Genomic DNA, 21,560 nt, shown 5'->3' with positions numbered 1-21,560 from the left:
CAGCACAATAAAGACAGAGTAAACTAAAACCAACGACTAAAGGTCGAACTGTGTCAGACAGAAACAATTGCTTTCAACATTTCAATTTTAACATTCCTTTAAATTTGCTGTTATAGATATTATTTGCGAGGCTGTTAGGGGTGGTGATATTGTCAACAAAACAGAGACAGCAGAGATGCATTGGATAGCAGCATTGCAGGCTCATAGGACACTTGGGTTGAATTATACTATACCTTTAAAACCTGCCTTGAAATCTCAATCCCTTGCATCACTAATTGTTTGAATTCTATGATTGTGTGTTGTTGTTTAAATATGTGAATGTATTTTGTGTCTATAGGATCTGATGAAGCATTTTATGTGAAAGCACTTATCCTTTGCACAGTTAAACAACTTGTATCTTTCCACGTTGTTTTTTGGTTATATGCCGTTTGCCTTGGTGGTTGAACTGTGTTTTATTTACTATTTTTTTTCCGTTTCTGACACGGTTTGACTTTGTCATTGGTTTTAGTTTACTCTGTATCTTATATATTTTGTTCTATCCATGAAATAAAGCTAGACTTCCATTACTTTTTCTCTTTAGGTTTCCAAGTCTACAGGCTTTCTAAAACACTGGAGACATCAGTCCTCCAAACCATCCCCATACGTGATTCTGACCAGGATTTTAAGTCCCCATTTATAAGCAACACTGGCCAGTATTACAGTCCTAATTCTGATCTATTTTTTTTTTTTTTATTATTTACCTAATCCATTGTAATTCATAGCAGAACAAAGAGAAAAGGTGCCAAACTGCATACAAGTCAGCTGGTGCTTGACCACGTAAAATTAATATAGTATTTGAAAGTTATTTGCTCCCCCCACTATACTTTTAAAATACTGCAAAACAAGCTTGTACCTTGTTAACAGGCAAGCTCCTATCAAAATAGCTAACATTACACTCAACATGAGCATAAAGCCACTATCCTACTCCGGCCCTGCAACTCCACAGCCACCACCAATATTTTCCTGTTTGGGCATGCTACTGTCGTGACTAATAATTTTACTAAACAAAGCCATTTTTTCTTTGGAATTCCCATTTATTTAGGGTGAATTGGAACTCTAACCCAATATGAAGAAACAGTCTGCTGAGATTTTTTTATTACATTGCTTTTAACTTCAACATTTTACAGTGAGCAGACACAATTAGACCCAGAAATTCTACCCGCAGGGGACAAACAGCATTTTACGAGCCATGATAAAGGACCTAGCCATTTCATGGCCTGACACCAACTGCATTTCCCCATGATTTTCACACAAAGCTCAGAACACATGGCATATAGAAATTTACAGAGAAGGGATTTAGACCATTGACTGACACCAACAGCAGCTATCCTAATAGTGTGGGTGTAGTGCTTTGGTCTCTTACTTTGCTTGCCCTTTGATCCCCAGAAGGTGAGATTATCATCAATCAGGAAAATCTTGCAACTGGGAAGAACCACTGTTGTCAGGTAACAGAACTGGAAGAGGGAGATTTGGAAAAGAGAAGGAGCAAATTGCATAGAAACAAATGTTAATTGTGGTAACTGTGCACACAGAATAATTTTCAGCAGGAGTGAGGTTTTAAGGGATGACAGGAATTGAGCAAATTATGTAATGCTGGACTGATAATGCATCACATCTTTTCTTTATAAGAATGCACAGGAAAATGTTAGGGTGTTTTTTTTTTCTTTGTTTATGCATGCCTATCTTGGGTGATTATTTAATAAAGGTATATACACATAAGTACGATTTTTTTTGTTTCTTGCAACACACAACAGCAAGAAATACTGCCTCGCAAAAGTGAGGATCCAAAGACACTCTTGAAACTATTCTCGGCAGCCAAAAGTTTTACCCGTCACAGGTGCGTTCATTAAAAATGCACGTTTGATTTTCACAACGCGATAATGGTAACCGCAGCAGTGTTAAAATTGTTGAATTCATCACTGGTGTGATTGTTGTTTGTTTTAGGAAAGCAGTAGTACACACAAGCATTTGTTAAGGTAAGTCCACTGAAGTTAACCTAGGGAGAGGCTGTCATTTAGTCCTCTTTTACCCGTTTTTTTATTTTATTTTTTCGGGTGGCGGTTACTTGTACCAGACAGGGTGGGGGGAAGGAACGCGAAGAAAACTTCAATTCAAATATAGGGTGAATCGAAGGCTATGGAAACGATGTGGAAGGGACACCCAACCAAGAACCGGATAGGCGACCCATAACAATTGATAGCTACTTCCTGTATTTTGTATGTATTAAATGCAGAACCCATGTATTGCATTCGTTATCCAGATATTGCGTTTATTTTTGATTTGTGAAAGCTGTTACAAAAATGTTAAGCAGAATAACTGTATAATATTTGGTAGAAGGTCCAGTATTCGCTGAGACTTTTGCACGACAAAAAAACATGAAGAACGTCTATCCCCACCCAGCTGCTATGTTTTTAAGATTCCCTTCGTGTTTTATGGATTTCCTAACAACCATCTACAGGGTAAAAGCTCGTTAGTGTGAAGGAATTTAGAATACACGCGTTTTACTTGTCGTAAAGTAGCTCGACGAGGGTGCGGGGGAAGAACGGGTTTACACAACGAAAAATGCATAATTTGAAGTAGCTTTTCTATGGTAGAAAACCTCTCTAATTTTATCAGACTTATAGTTTCGGGTACGGGCGTATCGAGCGAGCCCTGCTTTGTCGGATAAAATGATACAGATTGGTAGAAACAACATAAATCTGATATGAACGTCTATAACGGTGGAAGAGCACAACTGTCTCGTGTAGCAATTTTCACAACGGCGTCAGGTAATGGGATGCCCCGACACTTAACGTATATCCACCCCTTTTTCTTCAGTAGTTTGCGGGTATACCTATCAACTGTCTCTATTTTTTATTCATATTTTAGTTCTGTCCCTCTTGATCCCTCCTAAAACTAGTGACTGTTGGAGAACAGCTGGTGAATTGTACTTAAATGACAGTAGTTACAATTTTACTTCATAAACTGTATAGTAATTCACGTAAACGTCTGTCAATGTCTCATGTCATGATAATAGCACTAATAATTTTAAGTGTCCCTGACTCTTTGTGGACATGTCCCTGATTGGTTGAGAGCTATGTCTATGTTTGCGGGTGTTGCTGATTTGTGAGCCTCGGTTCGGTTGGTTTGTAGTTTATTTTAATTTGGAAGCAGACCAAGTGGTTGCATATATTTTGTTAGGCATGTTTTGTTGGTTTATGGAGTAGCGTGTTTTAATTTCAAGTCTTGACGCTTCTGATGGATCTGCGCGCGTTGATTTGAAAGAATAAACCTTGTTCGTTTAAATTCTAGTTAAATTTAAAAGAAAATATAAGGGTGGTTAGCCCTCTGTTTTTTTTTGTAATAACCAACAACTGTGTCTGGTCATATAAGCAAAACGCATTAACAGACAGTCTGCAGCAGTTCCAATTAGCCTAATAAACGACAATAAAAAAGTAATGCGCGAAGGTTTAATGCGTGAGTCGTTTGTGTCCCTTACATACAGTGCATAACTGTAAATGAAATTTTAGTTTTATACTAACATTTCCGGCATGCATAGTGAATGCAATAGCGGAGATAAACATTATTAATAATCATTTCTGCCATGTTTTGCGCTTAGTATGCGTGGTGTCCTAGTGAAATCTGCTTGGTTGTCAATCTTTTATTTGCATCCTTATTTTATTTGCCCGTTTTATGCTTGCTGACAATGTAACATTTTGTTTGCTGACCACTATAATTCTTAAGGATTATCTTGTGCGTGAGAGATGCAGTTACACAATGTCACTGGTGGCAATGTCTCATACAAACATTTAGAATACCAGTTTGTCAGAAACACCTGTCAATCAGTAAAGCCAGACCGGCCTGCGAGGCACAGTACGAATAAACAGCCAAATAACTTGCTTTTCCATTAAGTCAATATAAACTTGTTGTTGGATACATAGTTGTAAAAAACCTTCTGAATTCTGTTACAGATCCTGTCCAACAAAATGGTGTAAATGGCTCAAGCAGGCCCATTTATTCTCTTCCATATCTCTTTTTTTTCTGAGTGGCCATACTTTTGGCCTGTTCCTCCTAAAATCTGTGGTTTTCTGGCAAATTACTGAGGATTAAAGTTACTAAATAATGATGGTACATTTGACTCTTAAGACTTCACAGCCTTCAGAGAATGTATGCTAACAGAAATCCAGTTATTCCAGCAGCTTTCTAAGTTTATAAGAAAAATATATTTAAAATCTTTGTATGGATTTAATGTGCTAAGAGGTAGAGATGGTTGCCCTCCTCCCCTTCTCTTGTGCAGGAGATGCAATCTGTATGTGGCTGTATGCATGTCATTGGTTCATAGGTGTGTACTAGGCTAATGGCCCTAGAGCCTCCGCAAACCTAGCCCATAGGATTACCCAGGCATCGTGCCACCCAACCTTGGTTCCTAGTGCCTCTGTCGAGTAAAACCACTGGAGTGATCCCTGGGGTGAATTTTCTAGTTCCCATCCACTCAAAATTCCTCTTGAAGAGGGCCAGTGAGGTGCTTTGCTTGACATGTATGGGAAGTCTATTCCATAGCATGCGCAGTGTCTGGGTTATGAACCTGTCCTTCCAGCATGTTCTGTTGATTATGGTAATAGTTTCGTAGTTTAGTACTAGGCTGTCTGCCCTGAGGCATTTGCAAGCCTAGCCCTAGAGATGTGGCTTTCGCCACCCCATGTAGTGGTACTAAGGTATATGGAATAAATTTAGAATACTGTGCCTTTGTCTAGTAGTGACACATTGAAGACCCCCTTACTTATTAAAATTAGTTTACTGTGCCTCTGTTAAGTAGCGATACAGGGGTGACCCCCCGGGGTAAACCTACGATCTCCCATCCACTCGTCAAGATTTCTCTTGAAGAGAAGTTAGTGAGGGGCTCTGCCTAACATGGACTAAGATTTTATTCCAGAGTTTGAGGAGCCTCTGAGTTATGAATCTGTCCCTCCAGCATGGTTCTATTCATGTTTGTACTGAGGTTTAAATCTTTGGCTCTCGTGGTTCTTATGGATTTTGATGATTTGAGGTGGAGCATGTCCATCAATTCCTGGTTGGACATGGCCTTGTATGTCAGGCACAGATCACCTCTGAGCAGGTGGTATGCTACTGAATAGAGCTGGAGTTTCTTTAGCCTGGCAGCATATGACATATGTTGGAAACCCTTGATCCTCTTGGTGAGGTACTTCTGGGGTCTCTCCAGCTGTTGTAAGTGCCAGGTGAGGTACATACCAAATGGGGCATTGTACTCAATCATGGGCCTGATAAGGGAGGAGTACAGGGGCACGATGACCTTCTTTGATATGGATGTGAGCCTCTTCATGATAAGGTGGGCAAGGTAGAACGTCTTTCTAACCACTTTGGCAACGTGGGTGTCAAATGAGAGGTCACTATCAACTTGGGTCCCCAGATCTCTGATTACTGTTTCGGTACTCAGTGGGTTACTGTCTGTGATAATTTGTGGGTATTTTGTTTTTCCCAAAGGGGATGACTATACATTTCTTGGCTTTCAGTTTAAGGCCGTGATTCCGGCACCAGTTGTCCGTTTCGGTGAGGCCTTTCTGTAGGATGTATGTGTCAGCTGGTGTATCGACTATGGCGCCTAGTTTGTAGTCATCTGCGAACTTTGTCAGCCACAACCCTCCCATGTTTGCTTTCACATCTGAGAAGTAAATTCCGAACAAGAGGGGTCCCAGGACAGAGCCCTGTGGGACACCACTTGTGACTGGCTTTGAGTCTGACATGGCTCCCGCAATCTTGACTTTATGGGTTCTGTTCTTTAGCCAGTTTGCAAACCATCTTGTTACATATGGATTTACTTTTAAGTTTAGCTTTTCTATGATCCCCGAGTGGGGTATTGTGTCGAAGGCTTTAGCCAAGTCCAGGTAGGCTGTATGGACTGCCTTGCCCTCATCAATGGCTCTAGTGACTGTTTTGAAAAAGTCAACCAGGTTCAAAAGGCAGGATCTGCCTTTTACAAAGCCGAACTGGGTGGGATCAAGTGTCTGTAGGTCCCCAATGTCGTTGTCAACCAGGTTCAAAAGGCAGGATCTGCCTTTTACAAAGCCGAACTGGGTGGGATCAAGTGTCTGTAGGTCCCCAATGTCGTTGTCAACCAGGTTCAAAAGGCAGGATCTGCCTTTTACAAAGCCGAACTGGGTGGGATCAAGTGTCTGTAGGTCCCCAATGTCGTTGTTTGAGTTCCATAATAATTCTTTCCATAGCTTTGCAAACCAGGCTGGTCAAGCTTATGGGGCGGTAGTTCCCAGGGTCTGTAGTGGAGCCTCCCTTGTGGAGTGGTACCACTGTTGCTGTACGCCAGTGTTCAGGTACATATCCTGTAGTAAGGCTAAGGTTAAATAACATTTTTATATGCGGGTTTAGCTCCTCTTGGAGTTCACGTATCACGCAGCCGGGGATACCATCAGGTCCCATAGATTCTGTGTTTTTTGCTTTGTTGAGGGCGGTTCTCACCTTTACATCAGAGATGACAGGGAGGTTACCTTCAGCTGAGATGAGTATTTCTTCTTTTGGAGGTGAGGGAGGGGAGAAATTTGCACTGAACCAGTCTGCCAGAATGTTGGCAATATCTGTGGGTTCGGTAAATTTTTTATCGTTTTGTACTAACTCTGAGCATATCTGAGTGTTTCCGCCCAGGTTTCGAACATAACTGAAGAATGCCTTGTGGTTATCTTTAGTGTCCTTGGCGATTTTTCTCTCAAAGTTGGCCTTGGATATTTTTATGAGAGAACGTAGCTTTCTACTAGTGCTGATCAGAGATGCCTTCCCTTTATGGGATTTTGCTCTGTCTTGCAGTAGCTTCCTTCTTCTGTTATACAATTTGTTTATGGCTGGGGTCCACCAGACAGGATGCTTTCCTTTGGTGGAGAGGGTCTTGGTTTTATTTGGGGTTGCATGATCCATGCACTCTTGGAGATGTCCGTAGAAAGCATTTGTGTAGGATTCAGCATTGTGGGATGTGGTTTCCATTGGCCCTGAGGGCTTAAATGATACAATCTCAGTCTTGAGAAGTGTAAAGTCGGCTTTTGAGAAGTTTCTCACTGTAGTCTTTTGTGCTGGGGGTGGAGGTGGTAAATGTATATCCAGGGTGATTAGTTTGTGGTCAGATCTCACCAGTGAGGGCAATACTTCCGGTGTGGAGCATTTTGTTCCCATGTTTGTGGTGATCAGGTCTAGTATATTATCCCCCCTTGTGGGAGAGGTGACTAGCTGTTCCATTGCATTTGAGTTTATGAATTCTAGGAACCTTTGGGCTAGGGTGTTAGGGCTAGAATAGTGCACCCAGTCTGTTAGGGTAGTTGAAGTCTCCCAATATGATGGTATTTGGTGAGACATTCATATCTTCCAATGTCTTCAGGAAGGCTGAGTGGGGTTCTTGAGATTGGGAGGGTGGTCTGTAACATGCAACCAGTTGTATAGCAGTTTTGCCTACGGTTAGCTGCACCTGGATGGTCTCCGATGCTTCATGAGTTGCTACTAACCCAGAGGTCTGGGTATCCTTGATGAATATGGGCACTCCCCCTCCCTTTGTGGTTCGGCCTGGGTTTTGGGGCCGAAAAGTATGATACGAGGTAAAGCCTGGTAGTGCTGGGGTGCTCTCAGGAGCCTTGAACCAGGTCTCTGTTACAGCGCAGACATCGATGTTCTCCATACTGAGGAGTGCTTCGAGAGCCTGCATCTTGAGATTTAGACTTCTGGCGTTGAGCAGCATTACCCTTAATTTTTTTCCATTTTTGTTTTCTAAGGAGGTGGGTTCGTCTTTTGAGCCTTGCCTAAAAAGGCACTATGGGGGTGGCAAGAGCCTTAGCCAATATCCGGAAGCCCAGTGGTGACAGGTGCAAGCCGTCCCTTGCGAAGCAGCGTGGCTTGTCCAGCATGTCATCCCAAGCAGACAGACATTGGATCCCCCTAAAATGACACCAGTAATTGAGCCAGTTATTAAAGCTGATCATCTTGTCTTTGTATTGTGGTATAATTCTTGGTGAGGGCAGGATGCTGGTCAGGGTCATACTAGCCTGGGCTAGATAATCAGAGAGCTCCTCAATGTCTCTCCATGTAGTCCAAGGAGGTACATCTCGGGTCATTCACGCTGGCATGGACAATGACTGAGTCATATTTGTATGTGCTTTTGAGTGACCTGAGTGCGTGTGTTATATGGCGGATCCTAGCCCCCGATAGGTAGCTTACCGTTACCCTCTCCTTGCTCAGCCTGGTAAGTGGGACGTCAGTGTGTCTGACTAGAGTCACTTATCACTAGTGTATCAGGCATAGTGTTTGGCCTCAAGGGCTGTGATTTATTGACACACCGATTTATTGAAGTATGTGTTGCATGTGTAATGTTTTGAGGTGGTGGATTTTTGGGTGTCTGCTTTGGGAGCCTCTGTTTTGGTAACTTTTTTTTAATAGAGCCTCTGAGAGTGTTTTTGTGTTATGTGCTTGATTTACAGTTGGGGTAGGTCTATGTGTGACTGGGTTTGTTGTGTGTGGTTACCTTCTCCTCCTGTCTGGTCTTGCCAGTCCTGAGTTGAGAGTTCAGCCTCCAGTTTGGCTATATAGTTACATCTCTCACATGTATTTGTGTTTGTTGGGAGGAGGAGAGGGTTGTCTGTGTACATGAGACAATTATAGCATTGTCTCAAGATTCCCAGATTAACCAGCTGAGCAGTAGAAGATGCTAGCAATGTACCACTCGACATCTTGAATATTATGAGAGTGTTGTGCCTTTAAGGGAAGTGGTTGGGTGGTAGGTGGATGTAGTGCTACTGGAGTTTGAGAGTGCTTGCTTAGAAGAGTAGCTTAGAGAACAAGTGCTATGCTTATAATATAACGAGTAGACTGGTTATTCTAAGAGTAGAGCTTTCTAAGGGAAAATTTGAAGAGCAGACTTGGCGGAGCCAGGAAAAGTTTAACCGGCTATGCGCAAAGCCGCGCTAATACGGATTTTAAACAGGGAACTTGAAAAGAGCTAGAAATGGTCCAAAACAACCAATTACTACAGCTCTTGTGCTGAGGTCACTTCCTTCAGGGACAGAGAGGCTGCTCACGGCTCCCCACTCCCACTGGTGAGCAAAGAAACTTCCTTCTTATCCAAGTAAGGTAATGGACAACACAGGAACTACACCACAGCCCAGAATACAGCAAAGCCTGTAAACTGGTCTAAACTAGTCGAGGAGAGGCAGGAAAACAAGGATTATTTTTTTGTTTTTAGATAGAAAACACTCAGAAATACAGAAGGCAGCAATAAATCAGTTACACAGGCTAGCACACTTTAATTTAACTATTGAGGCTGCCCACTAAACACAGATTTTCGATTAATTTTCGACCAGGTAAACTTAAGTGCAGATACTATAAAATGCAGCAAACTGTTAAAAAAAACAGTATAAGCTTGTTTAAAAATAAGCAAAAGAAGGTATTCCAAGTAAAAAACAGAATGAGGTTGAGGTCTCTGGAGTGTGTGGTGCGGAGGGATTGGGATTTCTTTAGATATAGCATTTTCTAACAGGGCTGGGTCAGACTTGGCTTTGTAACTCCAGTAGACATCACCTCTAAGGCTATATGAGATGGAGAATAGTAGTAGTTTTTTTTGAGTCTGTCCATATAGAACAAATGTTTAAGGCCTAGGATCCTCTTTGTGAGGTACATTTGCGGCCTCTCCAGTTGTTGCAGGTGTTTATTGAGGTACATGCCAAATTGGGGCATTGTACTCAATAATTGGCCTAATGAGGGAAGAGTAAAGGGAGACAATGACCTTTTTTTTTTTCCTGGATGCAAAATCCTTAGGAGATGTGCCACAGAGGACTTTCTGACCACAGTGGCAATGTGGTGCTCAAAAGAGAGGTTGCTGTCAACCTATGTTTCCACATCTTGTAGAATACCTTCTGTGTTCAGTGGACTACCATTGATGTTGTAATTCTTGGGAACCAGGTTTTTCCCCAAAGGGGATGACTATACATTTTTTGGCATTGAGCTTAAGGCTATGGTTTTGATGCCAATTGTTGGTCTCAGTGAGGCCTTTCTGTAGGATGTCAACATCACTTGGGGGAGTTAGCTCTCAACTTGAATCATTTTGAACTTTGGCAGCCAGAGTCCCTTCGTGTTGGCCCAGACTTCAGAGAAGTGGATGCCAAACAGGAGAGGACCCGGGACTGAACCCTGTGGGACTCCACGCGTAACTGGTTGGCAGTATGACTTGGTCAGCTACTTGCATGAGTCCTGCATGCTTTTGTATTACATTATAGTTTCTGAAGGATATGAAGTCTGAAACACAAATGTGTGTCATTAGTGACTTGAATCCTCAATGGCTAGAAAATCAAATTTTGAGTAGACCAAAAATGATTAAAAAAAATATTGTATGAATTTTTTTTTTAACTTGTGGTCCCCAGTCACCTTTGACAATAAATACGTCTAACAAGTTCATTGGCAGTCACCATCACACTTGTGCAAATGTTAATAAATGGATTATATTTGCAATGATCTAAAATCCCCCCCAAACCTTTTTGAGGGGATTTTGCCGTCACACCACTAGAAATTAAATATACTAGTTCCACAGTGACACAAGTAAAGAGAAAATGGTAAATACCTTGCATATATTAGTCATACTGTAGTAGTTAGAATGTAATGTGAACACTTTCACCAGTGACAAATTACCAAAAAGGTGACTTGTGTGTGTGTAATATAAAATTTGTATATTGGTTTATAGTTGCATCTCTATGGTCAGTTTAAATATGGGCATCCTGAGGCAATGTAGCATTTGTGTACTGACAACTGTCTAATTCTTAAACTGATATCTTGTGAGAGATGTAGTTACACAGTGTCACTGGAGGCAAGGCTGTTGCACTTACAATGCCAAACAGGTTGTCAGAAACGCATGCATGCACTGTACCCACCACACATGGAATGGAGTGGAGATTTATTTGCTGAGGTGCCTAAATGTAATTAGGAAAACTTCAAGCATCCCAGATATTGCATGTAAAAGTATCCTCAACAGCCTCAAAAACACTTAAGAAAGCTGCACCCACCATTATGTATATTACCACATCTTGTGGTGTTTTCGGCTTATAAGCCCATAAGGCTTTTAAAGTCCCATACCATATCATTCCAAGCTGTAGGTCCCCTTTGATGACCCAAGAAACTTGTAACTCTTAGATGTACTGGAGACTCCAAATTCAATCCATCACCATATTCATGGATGGCTTTAAGTACCCACTTATAAACTGGATGTTGTACACTACCCCAAACATGCAGCCCCAGAGATTCCTGAATTTAGCAAACACAATCAGCCTGAACCAGCTAGTCCGTACACCCACTGGAGGACTAACCTTCTTGACTTGGTGCCCATACACATGGGATAGCATCGCACCCAGTCCTGCACCCCAGTGTAATATTCTCACTGGTCATATTGGATTAAAATGCATTTCCCATGTAATAAAGCTAAAACCCAGGATCATGTAACTTTAAGGAATTTTATTCAAAGGCAGACTGTCTACTAGTAAGTGACACCTTGGCAAAACTTAAGCCCCCCCCCCCCCCAAAAAAAAAAAAAAAAAAAAATAAAGAGCACCAGTGCCTGGGCAGAGTTAACAAACTCCAGACAATTCTAGTAAGGGCTGTGTAGAGATGGCTGTACCTATCCTGGATAAGAACTGGGCACACTCAGCCTGGTTAGAATCTGGCCCCAAGCCAGTCATCTCCACTATAAATCACAAGTATCACTAGGGAACAGGTCTTCTGTGCACACTCGAAGGCTAAGAGCAGTGCATCAGTGGGCCTTGCTACTGAAGAAGGCATACTGGGATATCATCATGAGCCACTATCTGTCAGGACCATTAGAATCCCTATTTAACCACTGCCTCCAGAGAGGCTGTAGCTATCATCCCTCTGCACAACCACAGGCCATCTAATGAACGTAGGGTAATTACAGGCTCATAAGTCTGAGTAGTCCTCTTATGTAAAACCATGGAAAGAATTATCTTGGAAATAATGAAGTAGGAAGCCTTCAACATTGCACCCAACCCATTTTGGTTTTGCCACAAATGGGTCATGCCTACTGAACCTGGGAGAGTTCGAGAAGGTCACCCAAGCAATGGGCAAGGGTAAAATGGTGCATGTTGCCTACCTTGACCTGGCCAAAACATTTGACACAGTACTGCACTGGGCATTGTATAAATACTCCTGAAATTGGGTATAAACTCAGTGTATCCCACTGGATAGCTGGCTCACCAGTAGGACTCAAGTTAGGATAGGGGAGTCTGCCTCCACAGAGACCAGTCCCTAGTGGAGCCACTCAAGGCTGTGTGCTGCGGCTAATCCTTTTTGGCATCTAATTCTTTGAAGACGTAAAATATCTGTGGCTGGCCAAGTTCGCATTGGGGGATTCTAGGACCTCGCCTAGTTTGCCGTGACACCTGCCAAGAGGGCCTGATGCAGTCTAATGACTGGTGCCAGAGCCACAGTCTAAAACTTAATTCCAAGAAGTGCATAATATTCCTTGTGAAGACTGCTACCCCCTTTACACTACATCACTAATGGATAATAAATCCCTAAGAGTAGACCAAGGGGTCTGGGACTTAGGAACACAGACTGTAACCTGGCCTTTGACAATTATGGGATTGTGCTACTAAGGAAAGCCTTCTGTATTGTATAACTTGTAAGCAAAGGTATGGCATCTAGGTCCAATGATGATGTTCCTCTCGTCTAATAAGGGCAGAGAGCAATCACCTGACCAGTCATGTGCAACAAAGGGTGTATCCACAGATGTTCCTCAAAAAAAATGTACATTGCCTAAACATGTCCTATGTGGATCTTCTCGAAGCCCTATCCCTGTTCTCTCCTCTGTTACAGGTTGCTGAGAGGCAGTTTATGCCTGCCTATAAAGCATCCTCTCATTTTGCTCTGATGGACCTGTTGCACATCTTTGGACAATTCTGATGCTGCTAGTTTCAGTCTAGGGACCTAAACCTTGTTTGCAACATAAGTGGGACATGTTTGAGGACAGGTATGTGTCTGACACTGCCCCTTCTCTGGAACAGGCTTCCCATCTATGTGAAGCAGAGTTCTTCCCCAATTCATTTTAAGCATAGCGCCTTGGACTAGTGGGTAGAGAATTGGAAGTTTACCCCTGGTCTGTCACCAGTGTTTGTAGCAGACAAAGGCAGCCTGTAAATGCTTGACAACTCATGCAAAAGCCTACATATACCCTTTAAATAACCCTAGGGTATCAAAACTTGTCAGTTAAATTTGGGAATCCTGGCTGGTCTTAAAAAGGCCTTGTAATTGCCTATGAACCTTCTGTTTTTTTTTTTTTTTTTTTTTGCCTCTTGTTTCTAAAGTACAGCCAAACAATCTACTTAATGCTGTACTGAAAAGGCTAAAACATGCATGCCCCCAATTAGTGGGGCTTGGATTTATTGAAATGTACCCATAAAGACTTTAAATGTAAAAATCATGGGCATTAATGAGCTATCTGAAATGCCTATGTCTGTGGAGGCTTTACTAACAAATTTCCAAACCATCTTTGCCCCCTATTTAGGGCTGCCTTACTGGTCATGACCTGTCACAGAAGCAGTAGAACCCTCCACCCTTCCACCAAGCACATTTTATTTATTCTGTAAATCTGTCCTCAGGTTGGCATAAACCTCTGCCTTCCCTTTTGTTGAGGACCTCATCTTCATTGTACATTTTGTCACCTGGATTTTATTGTGAAAGTGTGCTATATAAATTCCCCAAACCACCTCTTAATTTGTACCCGTAGTTATTAATCGTAAGCCTCTGTAATTTTTTGTGGCTGTAGTGGATGTGGCTCTAGAGTCAGAAGTGTACAGGGGTTTAATCTGCATATCGAAACTGAGGTGACTTCTGTTTTGACTATGCCACTTAGTGCCTTGTTAGTGTTGATAAATCCCCACTTGGCATGTGACTTGACTTCATTCCTCTCTGTGTTGAGTAATTCCATCTGTTTGCCCCCAACCTTTGCATTGTCATTTCAGTTCTGTTTGCAGCTGTGGCTGTTTCACATCCTTCCACCCCTAACTGTTTTGTTGACTGCAGCCACTTTTCCTTAACATTACTTTTTGTGCCTTTTTTTAGTTTTCTGCAGAACCACCCCTGTAATCTGAGTACTGAATTACCTGGGATCGGTATTTTCCATTGTGTTTGAATTCTGCTGCAGTACAAAGGAGACCTCTTGCTCCCAATAGTCCTATCTTGGATATATTTTGTAGCATTAACTTTAATCTTCCTACCTAGTTTTTTAAGATGCCTCTGCCCTTTGTGCATGAGATGTCCCTGTCCAAAATGGTTTTATATTCTGTAGCATCTAGGCCACACTGCTCCACTGTCTTCCTTTAATACTGCCCTGACTTGAAACTGACTGGAGCTTCTTGTTGGTAGCAGAAAAATGGAGTATCCCTTTAGTCTTTTTAATGTTTGATAATGTTGCAGGCATTGCACTGCAGTCTGATGTGCCCAGTGGGGCTTGAATCCATACATTTGTGGCTCATGCTACTGAAGAAGGCATACCGGGACTTTGGGTACCTGTATACAGGCATCTCTGCTTGTGATTTTCACATTATAGGTATGCAGTATTGTTGCTTAACTTTACAATTTGGCTGGGGTAATTCTGTCCACCTAAATGCCTCCTGAAGGTCTGTTTTAAAAATGGGCTCTAAAAAGCCACACTTTATTCATTATTGCATACCAGCCCTTTAGGAGTGTTTCACATTTGAAATATTTTTCAATCTGCCCATCCCATGGCTTTGTGTAACTGCTAGCCATACTCTAACTTTGCTGCTAGTGTCTAAGGTGCTGCAACACTCTTTTGAGGGAGTTACTGTTCTTGTCAGCAAATCCCATAAGTGAAGTGTCACTTGGCCTGATTATGGTGTATCTTCTGGTGCAGGCCTGTTGAGCTCTGTGAATGAGAAAGGGAGTCTACTAATGAGTTATCTAACCTTCATACATGCGTACTGAGCTCCGACTGCCCCATTAATGTCTAAGCAACCCCATTTTGAAGCGGTTTATCTACCCATTATAGCCTTTTCCCCAGTTGATTAATGGTGAAGTACAATACAGCATTATCTAACCAGAGTCTGACTACCCTGTTTGCCATTTGTTGTCCCCAGTAGTTGTAGGGCAGCTTCACTGGAAAAATTTAATTCTGTAATGGCTATTAAGTTTCTACTGCAATTGCCTTCGGCCATATGCTGCTGAACCGATTTTTTCCTAAAGTATCCCCCAAAACCTACCCCAGCTGTGCCTAATTCGCAAGCAGTAATTTAAAAAAAAAAATCTGTTGCCATAGCATCATCCCACTGAATTTCAGAAGTCTAGCTGAAGTTTGTTTAGCTTCCTGTCCTTTTGCAACCCTGATCCTATGATGTGACTTCGTACATCCTCCCCCTTTTGCTGCTCTCTCATATGAATGAAGGGCCTTTTGGGATCACTCAAAGCAAAATTCAGCAAGCTCATCAATTTTTGCAGTGGTTTTAGTGTAATCTTCTCTTAGCACTTGAGCTAACTGTGTGCATTGCTTATTCTGTTCAGGTTTGCAGCAAAGGTCTGCCCTACTTTCTTTGTACCTAAAATAAGATTCTGGAAGATGGACATTCTGCTTCATGTTCTGAGTACTCCTAGGTCCTGCATACTGTTTTGAAGCTTGTGGATACCCTTTGACACTACTGTGAATTTGCCTGGCCTACAGAGAAAATCTTTCAGGTAATGTACTACCATATGTGCTGTTCAGTGCAGCAGTGTACTAAATTCCTCAAATGCTGCACAAGTGATGGAGCAGCCTATAAGCCTGTACCTATCCATGTAATATTGGCCTTCAGATTGAATACTTCTCCATCTCTGGTCTTCTTCCTGTGTCCACAACAATCTAAAAGCTGCTTCTGCATCCTACTTTGCCATCCTTTATCCATCTGCTGTGCTTTCGTTACGACTTCAGAAGATGAATAGAGTACTCGGTCCTTTTCATCTGTTTAGGTTCATATGTTGGTATTAGGCTATGAACCTAATCAGCCCTAGGGCCTATACAAGCCTAGCCATAACAATTCCCTGGCTATTTCTTCCCACACTATTTACTTCCCTGGACCCCTGTCTAGCAGGGCGACTGACGTGATCCCCAGGGTGAATTTCCTTTCTCCCATCCAATCGTTAAGGTTCCTTTTGAAGAGGACCAAAGAGGCACTCTGCTTGACATGTATGGGTAATCTATTCCAGAGTCTGGGGAGTCTCTGGGTCAGGAACCTATCCCTCCAGCATGTTTTGTTTATTGTGATGACAAGGTTTAGATCCCTGGAGCATGTGGCTCTGAGGGATTGGGATTTCTTTAAGTGTAGCATGTCCAACAGCTCTGGGTTTGACATGGCCTTGTATGTTAAGCAAAGATCGCCTCTGAGTAGACTATATGTGACAAGAGTATAGCTGGAGTTTTTTAAGGCGGTCAGCGTAGGGCATCTGCTTTAGTCCTGTGATTCTTTTAGTGAGGTATTTCTGTGGCCTTTCTAGTTGTTGCAGATGTCTTGAGAGGTACATACCAAATGGGGCATTGTATTCTATAATGGGTCTAATGACAGTGGGACAATGACCTCCTTTTTTCTGGATGAAAAGCCCTTAGTGACGAGGTGCGCCACATAGAAGGATTTCCTGACTGTTGTGGTGATGTGGTTATCGAAGGTGAGACCACTGTCCACCTCTGTCCCTAAGTCTCTTATCAAACTTTCCATGTTTAGTGTACTGACACCTATATGGTAATTCACGGATACATGTTTTTTCCCAAAGGGGATAACTATACATTTCTTGGCATTGAGCTTGAGCCCATGGCTCTGGCACCAAGCATCTGTTTCTGTAAGGCCCTTTTGTAGAGTATCCACATCATTTGGGGATTCAATAATGGCTCCCAGTTTGCAGTCATCTGCAAACTTTGTTATCCAGAGTCCCTTAGTGTTGGCCTGTACTTCAGAGAAGTCGATGCCAAACAAGAGTGGTCCCAGGACTGTGAACCCTGAGGTACTCCACTTGTCTGGAGCTGGATTTGGAGTCTGCTACTTTTACAGTGTGGGTTCTATCAGTAAGCCAGTTAGCAACCCATTGGGTGATGTAGGGATTAATGCCCAGCTTAGTAAGTTTATCTATGATTCCAGAGTGGGGGATGGTGTCAAAGGCCTTGGCAAGGTCTAGATAGGCTGTGTGGACCATCTTACCCTTGTCCATGGCTCTGGAGACTGATTCAAAGAAGTCAGTCAAGTTCAGGAGACAAGATCGGCCCTTCACGAACCCAAACTGGGTGGGGTCCAGTGTTTTGAAGGTTGCCAATGTCTTTGTTTATAAGTTCCATGATAATACGCTCCATGGCCTTGCAGATAAGGCTTGTCAGACTGATGGGACGGTAGTTTCCGGGATCCAAGGTGGATCCCCCCTTGTGGAGTGGGATAACTGTAGCTGTGCGCCACTCAGTGGGCACGAAACCTGAGGTGAGGCTATGATTAAACATGGCACTTGGGTGAGGTGCTAGTTCATATTGTAGTTCGTGTAGTACACAGCCCGGGATGTCATCTGGTCCTATGGATGCTGTATTCTTAGCTTTGGAGAGTGTGTTTTTTTACCTGTGTGGCTTTTACCAGAATTTGGCAATCTTCTGGTATTGAGATGGGCCATTTAGGGGGTGAGAGGGGGGTGAAGTTGGCACTGAATCTATCTGCCAGGATATTGGCAATATCCTTGGGGATCAGTATATTTAATGCCATTCTGTTTTAGCTCAGAGCAGATCTGAGCATTGCCATTTAGATTCTTGACATAGTTATAGAATGCCTTGTTGTTGTCTTTGGAATCTTTGGCAATTTTATTTTTGTAACTAGCTTTGGAGGATTTTATGAGGGATCTCAGTTTCTTACTAAGGCTGGTAAGGAAGTTTTTTGCATCCTGGGATTTTCCTCTTCTACAACAGTTTCTTCCTTTTGTTGTAAAGTTTGTTTATGGCAGGGGACCACCAGATTGGCTTCTTTTTTTTGGATGAGAGCATCTTGGTTCTATTTGGGATGGCACGATTTATGCATGAGTGGATGTGCTCGTACAGTGCCTTAGTGTGGGATTCAGCAGTTGAACTTTAGTTCCCGTCTGCATGGGTGTCATGAAGTTTGTCACTTCTGACTTGAGTAGCATGAAGTTGGCTTTGGAGAAGTTTTTTTATGGAGGTTTCCTTACTGGGGGGTGGGATGTGGATGTTAAGGGTGATTAGCTTATGGTCAGACGTGACTAACAAGGGGGTGACCATAGGTGTGGAGCATCGATTTCCCATGTTGGTAATTTTAAGTGTAATCTTTCACTGATTTTCCTACTGGGAATAAATGAGCGAACACATCTGTATAATGGATTTAACAACCTCTAGCAACCTGTTCTGGTGTAACCCAGTGAAAAAATGTACTAAACATCTCAAAAAAAACTTGAAACAGCCCTGAGCATACATGGATTTGTATGATAGTTAACTTCAGAGTACCCATCTACTCTTTGTGTTTTGTGTATCGGTAGCATTCTAAATGCTGTCTGTCTTTCACCATTAGCCATCCATTGCAGTTTGACTACTGCCTTATTGAATTATGCATGCAGTGCTGAGGTCTCCTTTTATAGGTTCATAGGAAAGTTCTAAGCTAGCTGCTGTGGGATATTTTAAGTCCAGTCTGTTTTTTTTTTTTTTTTTTTTCATTTTATGCTCAGATTAACCTTTCCCCATTGGTTAGATATTAACGTTGCCCATCCCATGGTCTATTTAGAGGCCTGTTGTAGGGCTGCTGTTACTGGGTCTGTGCTTAGAAGGCATGCTTGGCTTAAGGAGCAATCTCTGCCTGATCATGTTAAAGCAAAACTTTTGGATGCTCCTTTACAGCAGGACTGCCTATTTGGCAAATAAGGCTGAAGATGTTCTTAAAAAGATGGAAGATGAAGCTAAATCTATGCAAACTGTGAAAGATTTCTTGCAAGTGCAACCTCCTAGATTTAGTAGGCATTTGCCTACTAAGAACTGGTCCTTTCCAGCTCCTTCCACAGCCATTACGGCCAAACCCAGACATTCCAAAAGCACCAGGTTTCAGTCCCAAAGGACTTTCAGAACTAAGCAGTGGGGTGCTTCCACTTCCAAATCTGGAAACAACAAGCCACCACCCTATGGTAAACGGTCTCAATGGCTTCCTTTTGAAATGACCAAGCACTTAGATCTTAGCTGCCCCTTTGGGGGGAAAACTGGCTCTTCATTCAAGAAACTGGCAACTTGTAACCCAGGACAAATGGGTTTTAAAGTGTCCCAGGGATACAGATTTAATTTCCACACGCTGCCAACTCCAAACGGGTGGCCAGACCTGCCCCCAAATCGGTGGGCAGAGGCTCCGAAACGAGTACTTTCCCTCCTAAACATGGAGGCTATTCAACTAGTACCAGAAGAGGAAAAGGGACAAGGTTTCTATTCCAGACTTTTCCTGGTACCCAGAAAAGACAAGTCATGGCGTCTACTCGAAACACCTTTCTGGACATTCCAAAATTCAAGATGCTGACACTTCACCAGTTACTTCCTATGCTAGGCAAGGATACCTGGTTGGCAACTCTAGACTTAAGAGGCTTACCTGCATATCTCAATCGGGGAATCTTGCAGAAGATTCCTACGCTTCAAAGCAGGCTATGCATGCATTATCAGTTCTCTGCACTGCCCTTTGACTTGTCTACTGTGCCCAAGGTATTCACAAAGTGTCTGGCTCCAGTAATTGCATTTTGCAGGCAAAGAAATTTTCAAATATATCCATACCTGGACAATTTAATTCAGGCAGAAAACCAGGCCATTCTTCTAAAACATCTGGCGTTTTGTCAAAAAGAGTTCTAACCTGTCTAGGGTACACCATAAACAAAAAGAAATCTCAACTGGTACCCTCTCAAAAGATTACATTCCTGGGTGCAAGCTTGAGTACAACTGCCCAGATGACTTTCCTTACGCCAGAAAAGCAAACTCATTTGATGACTTACTTCAAACAGGTGGCCACAAAAACCCTGCTATCTACAAGGCAAATACTGCAGCCTTGGGGTTCATGGCCTCCTGCATTCTTCTAATTCCATATGCAAGACTGCATATGAGGAAACTTCAGTGGTACTTAAAAGTTTATAGTGTCAGCATTGTCACAGCCTGGAAACAATGATTCCTATCGTACCTTGCCTGCGCCTAGAGTTCCTATGGTGGGCAGTGGCTTTCCACCAAAACAAGGGACTGCCATTCACACCACCCCCTGCTGCCCAAACCCTAACTACAGATGCATCAGACTATGCATGGGGGGGCTCATCTGGCAGGGAAGTGCATTCAGGGCAAATAGAGCCCAAATCAAATGCACCTTCATATCAAATCAAAAAGAAATGCTAGCTGTACAGAATGCACTCACAGCCTTCAAGGACTACCTTCACCCAAGACGATTACTGATAAAGACTGACAACACCACGGTTATGTGGTACATAAACAAGCAGGGGGTACACATACCTACCCCCTCTGCAGACTAGCCATGGCATTGTGGAACACTATCAGTCTATGCCTTTCCCCCTCTGCCTTTGCTCTCCAAAGTTCTACTAAAAGTCAAACAGGACAAACCAAAAATGATTTTGATTGCTCTGGACTGGCCTCGCCAACACTGGTACCCACTCCTGCGCAGTGTGTCACACATTTCTCCATGGCACCTGCCTCAGACACCTTCCTGTCTCAGCAGGAGAACCAAATTCTGCACCCTCAGTGTCAAACATTGAATCTTGCAGCTTGGCTAATCACTTAAATTCCCCCTTAGCATCCCTCAGTAAACCTGTGATGGATGTAATTTTGGAGGCGAGAAGACCTAGTACTAGAAAATCTTATGCTGACTAATGGAAAAGATCCTGTGCCTGGAATCAAGTCTCGAGGGATGAGCACAGCAGTGCCCAGTATACTTCACATTTTGCAATACTTAACTGAGATGCTTCACAAGGGCCTGTCTTTTTCTTCCATAAAAATCCATGCCTCAGCCATTTCAGCTCATTAGAACATAGACCCCCCCTTTTCTCTCATCCTCTTCTAAAGCAGCATCTCAGAGGGGCCAAAAATGTGAGACCACCCAGGAGAGCTCCAACCCCTGCCCTGGGACCTTAACTTTTATATTGGAGAAACTCACTCTACCTCCTTTCGAGCCAGCTGCAACTGCAGACTTAAAATTTCTTTCCTGGAAAGCAACATTCCTTTTAGCAATCACTTCAGCTAGAAGGATGTCTGAATTACAGGCCCTTATGGCAGTGGAGCCTTTCATCAACTTTCATGCGGACAGGGTGTCACTCAGGACCAATCCATCATTCATGCCCAAGGTGGTATCCAGTGTGGCTCTTAATCGGTCCATTCATTTACCAACTTTCTTTCCCAATTCACAGAACAAGGGAGAGCGGATTTTGCATTCATTGGATGTACACAGACAAGTTAGATTCTACTTGGACAGGACTAAATCTCAAAGAAAATCTGA

At 42.7% G+C, this 21,560-nt stretch overlaps 1 protein-coding gene across 1 annotated transcript in view; it reads left to right on the top strand.

Annotated features, from left to right (window-relative positions):
- Positions 1-1,929: 1,929 nt before the first annotated feature.
- LOC122810625 overlaps positions 1,930-21,560 on the top strand; it is a 1,334,722-nt gene continuing 1,315,091 nt past the window's right edge. Inside the window, exon 1 of the mRNA XM_044082201.1 lies at positions 1,930-2,015. The gene's annotated coding sequence lies outside the window, so the exon portion shown is untranslated. The remainder of the gene's footprint in view (positions 2,016-21,560) is intronic.

This window comes from Protopterus annectens, chromosome 9.part0, assembly GCF_019279795.1.
Source record: "Protopterus annectens isolate FY-2018-M chromosome 9.part0, PAN1.0, whole genome shotgun sequence".
Lineage (NCBI taxonomy): Eukaryota > Metazoa > Chordata > Ceratodontiformes > Protopteridae > Protopterus > Protopterus annectens.
This window is presented reverse-complemented; position numbering and strand designations above follow the sequence as displayed.